The sequence below is a fragment of the Helianthus annuus genome, chromosome 10 (assembly GCF_002127325.2).
Source record: "Helianthus annuus cultivar XRQ/B chromosome 10, HanXRQr2.0-SUNRISE, whole genome shotgun sequence".
NCBI classification, from domain to species: Eukaryota; Viridiplantae; Streptophyta; class Magnoliopsida; order Asterales; family Asteraceae; genus Helianthus; species Helianthus annuus.
Window position 1 is genome coordinate 160,028,405 of NC_035442.2, and position 12,959 is coordinate 160,041,363.

At 39.1% G+C, this 12,959-nt stretch overlaps 2 long non-coding RNA genes across 7 annotated transcripts; one reads left to right on the forward strand and one right to left on the reverse strand.

Moving 5' to 3' along the window:
- Positions 1 to 906: 906 nt before the first annotated feature.
- On the forward strand, positions 907 to 11,103 carry LOC110886207. Of its 6 annotated transcripts, XR_004869849.1 has the most exons (4): positions 910 to 1,534; positions 1,625 to 1,757; positions 2,208 to 2,507; positions 10,910 to 11,103. It is a non-coding gene; the product is annotated as an uncharacterized LOC110886207 (long non-coding RNA). The 6 variants fall into 6 exon arrangements; XR_004869851.1 differs by lacking the exon at positions 10,910 to 11,103 and having other exon boundaries at positions 907 to 1,534; positions 1,625 to 1,941; positions 2,243 to 2,566; XR_004869852.1 differs by lacking the exon at positions 10,910 to 11,103 and having other exon boundaries at positions 907 to 1,534; positions 1,625 to 1,911; positions 2,243 to 2,566.
- Positions 3,856 to 5,949, reverse strand: LOC118483193. The gene is made up of 3 exons (XR_004869853.1): positions 5,916 to 5,949; positions 5,222 to 5,308; positions 3,856 to 4,009 (listed from the first exon to the last, which is right to left on the reverse strand). It is a non-coding gene; the product is annotated as an uncharacterized LOC118483193 (long non-coding RNA).
- Positions 11,104 to 12,959: the final 1,856 nt, after the last annotated feature.

Consider the following 12,959-nt stretch of genomic DNA (forward strand, 5'->3'; position numbering starts at 1 on the left):
CCGTCTAATACACAAGTCTATAACTACTATACTCAATAAAAAAGATGAAAGTAAAAATAATTCACATTATGTTTATGTAAAATGATATGAAAAATTTGTGGATTTAAATAACCCCAACGTTCACTAATTGACCGATAACACTCTCAACTTTCGATTTGTACCACACCACTCCCAATTTTCAACTTATTTTCCTTTGGCATTCCCTAACTAACTGAACCCTAACCCAGTTAGTTGATGTCAGATGCCACACCATCAAAAAAATGCTACATCAGCTGCCACATCATCAAAAATTTCACGCCAGCTTCCACATCATCAAAAATGCCACATCAGCTGCCACGGCATGTGACACGCCAGCAAAATGGCCACATCATATGCCACATCGGCAAATACTAACTTGGTTAGGTTTCAGTTAGTTAGGGAGTGCTAGAGGAAAATAAAATGAAAGTTGGGAGCGCTGATGTACAAATCGAAAGTTGGGAGTGCTGATGTACAAATCGAAAGTTGGGAGTGTTATCGACCAGTTGGTGAAAGTTAAGATTACTTAAATCTAATATCCAAAAAATATTGTTCATATATTTAGGTGAAGGAAAGGAAAAAAAGCCACAAATTTTATATTTATAAATTTAAATAAAAAAGATGGAAATCATAAAATAAACAATGGCAGCCCCATTAGATTGGACCCATATGGTATTTGGGTCAAGCTTGCACCGACCTGTTATCGAAATGATGATAAGAAAAAGCATATTTTAACACGTCTAAGCTTGCATCGACGTATTATTGAAATGACAATAAGAAAAAACAAATTTTAACACGTCCAAATAAGCAAGTCGCATGGTCAAGTAAAAACGTTTAAACGTATAATTAATTAACATATATTAATAGGAAAACTGAATGAATAGTGTCATATAATTGGTGGCACCTGCTTGGGCCGCAGGTACAACTGGCCACGTATCTTTTTCATCCCACGTGTCTCACATATTTGTAAACCTCTACACCAAATCACTATTCAACCTTTGGATTCTTGAAACCTGCTCACACTTTTCAGAATAAAAAAAGATGGAGAGGGAGCTGGAGGAAAAAGAGAGATCGGAGAAGATAAGGAAGACAGACGACATCCGGGGGGAGAGAGAGATCGGAGAAGAGATGGAAGAGAGACGCCATTTTTTATAGAAAGAGAAAGAGAGAGCAGCGATGGAAAGACAGAGACAAGTTAGAAAGAGAAGAAACAGGCATGGCGGTGAAGTTGGAACATGCGGTTGGGGGTTCTGGGGTTAGGGGTAGCTGAACACAACAGTGACGGTTGGGGGTTCTAGGGTTCTGGTGAGGTACCAATGACTAATCGGTTGACGGTTGGGTTCTAGGGATCTGACGGGTTTATCGGTGACTAATCGGTCGACAGTTGGGGGTTCTAGGGTTCCGGTGGGGGTACCGGTGACTCAAATTGGTTGATTCTAGAGACGGAATGGGAGACTTGAAGGTGATCTTGAACAACCGCAACGTCAGAGACTTGATTCGGGTTCCGGCAACAATTCCGGTAAAAGCTTTTCGTCTACATGTCTCCATTTTGTGTTGATCGGCTCATATAGTAATGATTAGAACCATTGATTACAACTGGATTTTGCAGGGACATATTACCATGGCAGTTGCCCAGGAATTTTCAACCAATGAATTTTCAACAGAAGTACTATTGAGAGAAGTAAAACTCACGCTTATGATGAATGTAATCAGCTAACAACATTCAAAGTGTGCATATACATGTAAGTTCCTTTCAATCAGCAACATTTGATATAACAATTTGGTTTTTATTATTGGCATTCATGATATAACACAGGATTTGAAAGCACGTTGGATTTCATATTCAAAGTTGCTTTTGCAGCCCAATGCAAAAGGGACAAGTTGATTTCTCGATATGTAACTGCTTTTTCCTCATAAAAATTATGGGTGGGTTGTGTAACCAGTCAAAACAGGTCTAGGTTAAAGAAAATGACTGACTTTTCTGTAGGGTTGAAACGGGCCGGGTTGGTGTGTTGGACTAACAGGCAAACATTTTAGTTTTCTTTTAACCTTATTCCTAATTAATGTTTTAACTATGATTACAAAAAAAAAATACTATAATAGTAATCTAAAATTGTTTCTAATGGAGTGTTTAGAAGGTATTATGCTTTTTGACTATAATAGTAGTCAAAACCGATAACTTTTTTTATTAGATTTTGGATGAGTAGACAACCACTCTGAACTGCAGCTGGAGAGGATCAACATGTACTACGATGAGGCGAGCGGTGGAAGGTTTGTTTTACGCGCTGTGCTTATGGATCTGGAGCCTTGGACGATGGACAGTATCATGTCTTATGCGTATGATAAGATCTTCAAGCCTGATAACTTTATGTTTTGTCAGTCTGGTGCTGGAAACAATTGGGCGAAATGGCACTATACTGAGGGCGCTAAGTTGATTGATTCGGTTTTGGATTTTGTTAGGAAGGAGGCTGAGAACTGTGATTGCTTACAAGGTATTTTTTTGGTTGTAGTGTCTCTGGTACTTTTTTTATGTACATCAGTTTTAGATTTCTGTAAGAGTTTATAACAACCCTCCAAAATAATTCCAACACCCTAAAAATATTTAAAATGTCCCAATACGTCCTAAAATGCACCCCGTATACGAAAACAGGCCCCGAATACCTTTATTTTTATTAAAATTAATTAAAAACAATTTTTATTAGTCCCTAGCAGGCCGCGACAGAGCCTTCAAAGGCTTACGCGGGCCGCGAGCGCTCATCGACGAGGCAGCACCCTGAGCTGCCACGTGGCAGTGTCGTGTTGAGCCTATGCGTGTGACCAGTCAAGGCTAGGGCCTACCCAACCTACGTCGCGGGCCGCGAAGACCCTGTCTTCGTCCGTCGCGGGGCGCAAGGAAGTGCTGTATCAGCACTATAAAAGTTACTAAAATAAAGAGATGTTTTTATTTAAATAAAATAGGGTTTATCCCTATGAAAATGTGTGTACTTGAAACTTGGGATTTCCCCATGTGTTTAATGTTATAAAAGCGTGGTATTTTACTCTGATAAAATATTTCCTAACTACGATCCTGATGTAATTTCCGCTGCCAAAATGATAAACATCGATACCACTGAAACAGGCCGCGGCCGCCCGTTCCCGGGTAATTAGGGGTCGGGGTTGCGACAGAAGGTGGTATCAGAGCTAAGCCACTGATTCAGCTACAAAAGTGTTCTGCTAACACCAAAATGTTAGGAAATTAATTACGGAACTACGTGCATGTCTGTATTTTATTGTTGTGTGTTATTTGAGTATTCGTTAGTTTAAAGTATGAGTGACCAAGGACCTTCCGACGCTTACCGTCAGTTGTCCAGCTCACCTAGGAGCGAAGGCACCTCTTCACAGCCTACCCTCTCAGGGTATTCAGCTGACAATGAAGATGGGATATTCGTGTTTAAGGCTCAGTCTGAAGAGCCATTCCCTCCTAAGAAAAGAGAATGATTCAGTAGAGGAGCGCATGAACGTAGGAAGAGGATGAAAAAGTTACAACAACAGCGAGCTTTAGCAGCCGTTAAGAGAGAAGCAGATGCTCACACCTAGGAAATGCTCAATAGGAGTCTAGCAAACTTTCATATTATAGCAACTATAGCTGCAGACCCTAATTTAGAGCAACTCATAGCACCCCAGCCCTTACCACTGTTTCCCACACAACCAATGGAAATTGAAGTCAAGTCAGAAAATCAAATCCCAACTCCTGATTTTGACCCCATTGAGTGTAACACCCTGGTTACTAGATTACGATTTTATATGAAAATACCCCAATTAGATGTGTAGTTAAGACCACACACATCATATAAATACGGGTTTATTAAAACTTTTAACAAATCATAAGTTATTCAACATAACGTAATCGAGTTCGTTGTTTAAAATTTACAACGTGGCAATGTGCGGAAACGTGTATCTATTTCGTGTTCGGTTCTTCGTTGAGCTTGATCTTCTTCCGGCATCCACAAAGTACCTACATTTCATAAAAACATGAAATGCTTTAGTCATACGGGATTTAAAACGTATCTAAACAAGTCCGGGAAACAAAACTGATCAAAAATACATTTTGTACAGGGTCCACCGTAAATTACGGTGGACACCGTAATTTACGGTAGCCCTGTTATAACAATTCCCCACCGTAAGGCAGGGGAGAACTGCCGTAAAGAATTCAGCCTCCACCGTAACTTACGGTACCCACCGTAAGTTACGGTGGTCCCTGCATCAGCTTTTTCCATTTTGCCGTTTATTGACACGGAAACTTCCGTATCTTTCAAACCGCTTGACAGTTTGACCTACCGTTTCTTCCTGCGTGTTTGTAATTTAACTCTCCACATTATGGAGTTAAAATCTAACATCCGGATTAACAAAACTTAAGACTTTCAAGTCTTCGGCTTATTACCCTTTTTACCAAATTTTGACCCGTTCGATATTTTTCAAACAAACATGTTTGTTTGATTCTTATACTCATGAAATTCAAAATTTCCATATCACCTATCATATGAATTTCAAATCACGGGATTCTTACATAATAAAAAACCCGTTTACGCTCAAGTTCTTATTTTGACCCGTTCATAAGCATTTGACCCCCAAAGTTGATGTCTGCAACCCTTACATGTGTCTAAGAGTTTCATGATGATAATACTAGTATCTAAACGACCTCTAAGGATCGTGTGCCCGATTTACCTATCAAGGGCAATTTTGTCAACTTATTTCTTCCTTTTTACGACATTGGTCCTTTTGTTAAAGTATTTGACCAACATTACATTTTAAACCATGAATCTATAGAAGTGCGTACCTGGCTCGAATCAACATATAGAACCGTTTTATGTCTCGGGTTAATTAACCAACATTCTATGGCGTCGCAATTATCCAAATTGCTAATCACTCCTGATAACATACGACTTGACAATCATATTAGTCGATATTGTCAATTGGTGTTTCATCACCATTTGACCCGTTTGGACTATAAGACCAAACATTTACATAAATTAGAATAAAGGCATGGTTTTAGATTTCCAAATTCACCCATTTGCCCCGTTTACCATAAATTATGGTTTTTATCATTTATACTTGTTCCGACTTGTATCGGTCGTGTCGGAACCCTTATTTTGGGGTATTACATCTTTCGCATTTATAGTTTATAAAATAAACAAGTGTCATACACAAGGGTGTAAGTTTCACTTACCTCGTATCCAAGCTACACTTTTCCTTTCCTTCTTGATTTGTTTGACCCGCTTTCTCCCCAAGCTTCACCTAGCTTGTTAAGCGCCAACTATTTTAAATCATCGTTTCAAGGTGGTTAGTTTAATCATAACTTAATACGATTATTCCACCTTACGCATTTTATATCAAAATTACCATTTATTGTATTATGGGTCAGTTTGACTTTTGAAAGTCAAACATCCCTTAATATCTAAAATGCACATTCACATTCATTAGCTAGTTTAGGCATTTTATCAAATTACTTATCCAAACCAAGTTCTATTTACGAACTAGTAGATACCCAATTTCACTTAGGCATTACATCGAATACCTTATGGGCGTCTCCTATAAATAATTCATTGACAATCTCATGACTCGTCATACAACCCGAATTTTCATCATTCAATTTATTTAACACAAACATTTGCCCTTAAAGTTCTGAAATAACTTTGCATATGTTAAATTACACTAGAACAACCCCAAATTTCCTAGTGTTTATCAAGTTCTACTTAACCCACAAGAATTTAGCATGATTTCAACATGTACTTATCTAGGGTTTACTCCTAGACATTTTATTGTTCCTTATTCATCTACGATTCATACATGCATCATCAGATTTCAAGTTCTCCAAATTCATGAGAATTTCAAGTAGAGAATTTTTGTCAAGTTTTACATACCTTATGATCTCCTTGCAATGGGGATCATTAATCTATGCTTGATTTTCGGTTTGGACTTGATTGGATCCTTCAATTTGAAGATTTTGATGAACTAGGGTTTGCACCCCTTGTTCTCTTCTCCTGGTCGATCGACATACACACACCTAGTGTGTGTGTTATGTCAAATTTCCAACTTTAAATCTCAAGTTTCCCTTTTAACATCTTAGGTCCCTCTAGTTTTAGCTTTTGTTAAACCCTTATATATTACTTACTAGTAATTAACCAATTCTCATAACTAACTTTAAATGTTCCAAGTTAACTTAGTGGGTTTGGGGTAGTTATAACCCGTTTCATTTTAAGTCCCGTTAACTCGGGCCTTCTATAAACTTTATTTCCCAAACGCATTCTTTTTCTCTTTTTATTAAATATTAGATTTAGTTATATAAATCCTAATATTTTCTGGCTCAATTTTTACCACTAACGGTTCTTTAGCCGTCTTTTAGTATTAACATGGTTTGATTACCAAACCCGTTTTTGGGGTGTTACAAGTCTACCCCCCTTAAAGAGGTTTCGTCCTCGAAACCTTTTCTTACATAATTCATTGAGTTTAACTCAATGTATTCGATCCGAGAAATTTTTTTTTAAACATTACTTATACTTTTATCCAATAGTTTGTATTACCAAAAAAAAGTATGGTAACGTCTTTTTGGTTACTAATTGTCTACATAACTCATACGACATAGTGCAACTTGAAATACCGTAATCTCGTTATTTCCACTAGTTTAGTTAACTTAGCGATATCCATCGCTTTCATATACTATCGAATTCTTATGAATCCGTTATTTTGACCCGTTTAAAGGTCTTTAGTGAAATCTTTCACTTTTAGCAACAATTTTTTTTTTTCAAATTTATTTATTCGGTTCAGTTATACCGAATCCACCGTTTTCGAGAAACCAAATTTCTTGACTTGAATTGCTGACCTTAACCGGTCTCACTAACTAGACTTATTAGTCCAGTTACTTTGTACCCATCACTCGGGTCATAATATGATTACTTCACATTACTTCTCTTGACCGTGATCGCGTCACGTCATGTTTAGGTCTATTCTAACCTTTTTTTTTTCAACTGTATCGTCTTGCACTTATCAGTGTCAAGACTTATATCTTTCATGCCTATTACATATTCGTCTATCAAAATTCATATTCGTAAAAACGTTATTTCTTACTAAAATCGAAGTTTTAGTTTAGGATCTTCTCTTAACTTTTGTCGATTATCCATACCAGCATATTGACAGTCCATAATTTATTCTTTTACAGTCTTAGTTTTATGCGGGGATTCTCAACTGATTCCCTCGCTTTATCTAATTAACCCGTAGGTTTCATCACTTAGCCTTATGGGCCATTTTGATTAGACTTTCACCTCTTTAAGGCGAAGTCCTTATAATTTCTTTCTATTCGTGACCCGTGGGTCGTTTTATCCTCGTAGACCTTTCCATTGTTTATAACCCCAAGGCTATATTGATCCCGTAGATCATTCCTTACTCATGTCATTCTTAAAATACATGTCTGGTGTCAAGGCACCTTGTTTTTGTTTGAAGAATCATTTGGTTTCAAGCTTAGGTTTCGTTAACCTTAATTGTAGTTCCGTGGCTACAATTGTTTTCTTTCAGTCAATTTCCCGACTTTATGACTTCTCACGTCATTTATGCGTCAGTTTTTCTTTTGCTTTTTGTTATTCGGTTTGCATATATTCTTATTTGGTTATGTCCCACTACCGGACTCATTACTCTTTTGCATTTGATGTTACCATTATCCCGCTTGCGTTTACTCATGCCGTCCGGCATGATATTATATTTGACCCGTTCAACTTTAAAATAGTTGAATATAATTTATTCGAAATTTCTGTTTACATTATCTTGTCATCTTTTAGCTATGACTCGAAACCCGAGTCTTTTAACTTTTCATCCGAGCTATTGTTTCTCGGTTTACGCATGTATTTAATTCTTACCCATCAACCGGGTGTTTTACCGAAGTCGTTATTATTGCAACCCTCCCGGTATGCATTAAGACCTCGCTTCATTTTTATATTCCGACTTTTTCCTTAAGTTTGACGTTTTACAAAAACAACCCATTAAGGGACATATTTGCAATTTCCGGGTTCGAGTGTAAGTACACCCCCCCCCCCAATGCATATCTTAGTCATTTTATATGTTTGCATTCTCCGGATTCAAGTGTTAGCACACCCCCTCCCAATGCATAATTTAGTCATTTTATATGTTTGCATTCTCCGGGTTCGAGTGTTAACACACCCCTCCCAATGCATAATTTAGTCATTTTATATGTTTGCATTCTCCGGGTTCGAGTGTTAGCACACCCCCTCCCAATGCATATTTTAGTCATTTTATATATTTGCATTTTCCGGGTTCGAGTGTTAGCACACCCCCTCCCAATGCATAATTTAGTCATTTTTATATATTTACATTGAGATACCTAGAGTACCAGCACCCAATCCCTTAGACCCAGACTATGACCCGTGGTTTGACGATCATAGGGATTACTAACAACGCTACCTAATACCAGAAGACGAACCCATGCCAAACCTAGCAGCTTACCCAGACTTGGACCCTCTAGATCCCTACTATGATAACGACCAATACATCAGGGAAATTCTAGAAAACCCTTATCCTTACCAAGAACCCATGACCCAGTTCCCGAACCCAGTACCAGCCCCTGCACCCCCAATGAGTGCAGAGAATGTGCAAGAACTCCAAACCTTTGGTGAGTAGATCTTAGAAGGTAGTGAGAGGATGAGGCAGATCGGAGAACGACTCGTCTAGAAGTATGACGAGCGTAATATGGAGTTCTGGATGAACCCATATCAGTAACGGTGATAACAATAATAATAATAATAATAATAATAGTAATAATAATAATAACAATATATATAATATGTGTGTATGTTTGAAAAAAAAATCTAGACAATAGCTATGGATGCCTAATAGTAGTGTAATTTCAATTTCAGTTGTACTGTAATATATATGGATGCATAGTATAAAATAGAGTAAGTCGCAATGTTCGACGATTTTGATCAATATGCGTGTTATGTGATTGATTGTGTTAAATACTATCTTGTGATATTAATGCATGGTAAATGTTTAAAATTCAGATGGACTACGAAGTAAACCAGGAAAACCAGAATAACAATAACCCGAATAACAATAACAATGGAAACCAAGTGGATAACAGTGCCATCCAACATATAGTGGCACAAGGGATTATAGACGCAATGCCATATATTATTAAAACGATTAAGGAAGCGGAAAACAAAAGTGATCATGGCAGTAAACGACCCACTGAACCTGAACACAACATAAACAATGGACCCATACTTCAAGTGCCCATTCCCAAAAGAAGAAGAACCATGTCTTATGGTTGTTCTTATACGGAATTCTGGTCTTGTAAACCAATGGAATTCTCGGGCAATGAAGGGGCCTTTGCAACCATACGCTGGATAGAAAAGACTGAGGCTGTCTTAAAAATAAGCAAGTGCGCGGAAGAGGATAAGATAATGTTTGCCTCCAATCTGTTTAAGAACTCAGCCCTAGAATGGTGGAATACTATCCTCCAGTCTAAGGGAAGTGACAGGGTTTACAATATGGAATGGGAGGAATTTAAAAACATGGTGGAAAGGAAATTCTGCCCTCCCAATGAAAAAGAACAGATAGCAAATAAATTACTAAACCTTAGGATGACTGGAGTGGATAGTAAGGGTTATACTACTACATTCTTTGAATATGCTAGAATAGTGCCAACCCTTGCATCACCTGAACCAGTATTAATCTCCCGTTACATCTGGGGATTAAACAGTGAGATTAGGCATGTAGTCAAGGCAGCTAGACTACCGTCCGATCGGACTGTCACCTGAACGGGTCGTCACCCAATCGATCTACACCTTGGTCCCACACTTAACTTTTGTTTTCAAAACCTTGAAGGATGAACATTGAACGAAGGGCTGACCGATCGGATTACCATCTAATCGGACTACCATCCGATCGGACTACCACTCGACCATGTAATGATCAGACTTCAACACTTAAACAATTTTCAACATGTTCAGTATCAATGGGGTGTCGTCCGATCGGACTACCATCCGATCGAATGACACTCTGTGGCGAACTTGTTCTCACTAAAAGTGTCTAAGCAATCGGGTTATCGTCCGATCGAACGTTCGTTCGATCAACCGACCTGAAAGGTAGGGATACTTCTATGTTTTCAAAATGCTACAACGAAAATTTCAAAAGTCAAGCCATCATACACAAACACATCCTTCTTAAAGGAAGAAACAATCCACTCGAAAGGTCATCCGATCGGATTACCATCCGAGCAGACTGTCACTCGCACGACCAGTTGTCCGATCGGACTACCATCCGATCGAACTGCTGTCCGACCCACTTATACTTTGCATCGTTTTGCGCATCACTCATCGTTATGCTATCGTTCTAATCAGGCTAACCCTACTCTCTAGCGCTCCCTTCAATCCATCAATCGCTGTGAGTATACTCGATCCCTTTTTGCTTTATGCACTTTTGGGTGTTACATACGTTACTTATTCTAAATCACATCGAACACACTACGCAATACCTTTAACGTTAACCGTTACCGCATGCTATACATGACTTAATGAATGCTTGTTTGTTATGTTTACACATGGAATGCTGTCTACCTGCCTTAGCAACGATAGTACTATAGTTTGGACTCAGCACCTGTTCACTCAGGGGTTGTTAAGGACAATTAGTTACATGGCTCACAGTGGTGAGTGTGTATCGCGAACTGCCTTGGGCAGTCAACCCGCAGTCATTGGTATCGATAGGTTCATGTTGATAACTAACATGCCTCATTTCACACTGTGTACCTGCTGGTTATGCGTAATCGATTTCGAACTCTATTATATAAATTAAACTTGTATGCTCACCTTTACACTATGTGTATTGACTCTTACTTTAACGTATGTGACAGGTGCTTAGGATGCTTATTTGCTTACTTTGCTGTGAAATCGAGGCTAGGAAAGACCTAGGTCAACAATAAACAATTGTCTGTAATAAAAAAAATCTGAGTTGTCGGAACAGAACAATTTGACTAGATCTTTTCTGTAATAATTGTATTATCGTTTATGACATGGTATGGGGCGTATCGCTTTAAATATTTGGTAAATATAGTTGTTATGGAAACTTCTGGACAATCTGTTTCGCTCAGTGCCGCGCCCCGATGATTCCGCTATCGGTTGGGGTGTGACAGATTGGTATCAGAGCCATAACTATAGGGAATTAGGCAAGACTCGACCTAGTCCGGGTCGATGTCTTAGAAATGACCTAGTCTATAGTTAGGTACCAACAGACCGACTTGTGCATACCCTGTAAGGGTTATGTACGAGCTTGCTTACTATTTCTCGCTATTCTCACGCATGCTACACTATCACTACAACACAAATTATTCGAAAATGAACTGGTAACTAGGTCGAGATTAGGTGTGAAAACCACAAACTCTCGACTAAATTGCTTGTTCAACCTACATTTCTATCTATAAACACGAGAATTTGCGTTGAATCAGGAGTGAAACCCACACTTTTACGCAGATTTTCGTCTCCATTTTATCAAAAACAGGAACAAGTTGTTAAGTTAGGGGTGAAACCCGAACCCTGACGACTTACTCCGCCCTATTTTTGCTTAACAAAACTCTCACCAAGGTCTCGACAGACTCCAACGACTTGAAGTCACAATATGGCTAGAAGGACGCGTGCCAATCGCCCAGAATCGAGGCGAGAGCACAGTCCCGAAATTCAACGGTGTACCAAGAGTCTTTGTGAGTAGTTGAACCGCCTTGGTTAGTCGACGTCTAATTAGCCGCAGACAATCTAATGCTCGATTTTTCTTTTTTGTTTTGATTCTGAGATCGCTACCGCCGAATCTGGTAATTGTCAATTTTATGAGAATTTTTATGTATTTTATGTGCTTTTATCTGTTCATGTGTTACGATTTTGATGATTTATTCGCTTTTCGCATTCGTTCTGATCGACACACACGACTCGCACTGCACCTTTATCTCAAAACGCTGCCAAATCGCTAATTGTGGATGACCTTATGCTAGGTTATACGCTTATACTATACTATCCGCTATATTATTCGCAATCGCTATTCTCGAACGCTTGCGAACTTGGAATGATAGGTTTCTGTATACTGACTGCTTCCCGTGATTATATGCTTATGTGCTTCTGTGCCTTACGTGCTTATGTGCTTCCGTGATTTTGTGCTTCTATGTGCTTATGAGAATCTGTGATTATGTGTCTCTATGTTACGTAAACGTGTTCCTGAGCTTTAGTAGTATTAAGCATGTGAGGTGAGATTCGAATATATTGTGTTGAGTCCTGTGGTGATGTTTGTTGCAGACAATGTCGTCATATGGATCTCACGCTACCCGAGATGCCCACCGAAAACAAGCAGACAAACGCCTCGTTTCCATGATTACTAAGCAAATGGCAAAGGTTGTACCCCAAGTTGTCAGTGAACTGTACGAGAACATGAGAAAATCTTCTGAGGAATCCAAAGCTGAAACCCCCAAAACTGCTTTCAGCTTCAAGCAGTTTAAGGCATGCGGACCGAAAGAGTTCACCGGAGAAGAAGGCCCTACGGCTTTGTTTCAATGGTTCGACTAGATCGAAGTCACTTTACATCAGAGTGGATGTCCTGACAATCTCCGCACACTGAATGCGACCGGCGTCTTCCAATCCCGCGCTCTAGACTGGTGGACTGCCGAGAGGAACAAGCGCGGAAATGATGCAGCCTATGGTCTGTCATGGGACGAGTTGAAGAACGTTATGCTCGATGAGTTCTGCCCTCCCCATGAGCGCCAAAAGCTGGAGGATGAATTCTGGCACATCAAGCAGAAAGACGGTGACAACGCTGCCCTCACTGCTCGCTTCAAGCAGCTCAGTATCATCTGTCCCGATCAAGTCAAGACCGCCGACATAACAATCAAGAAGTACATCCATGCTCTGCTGGATTGTGTTGCA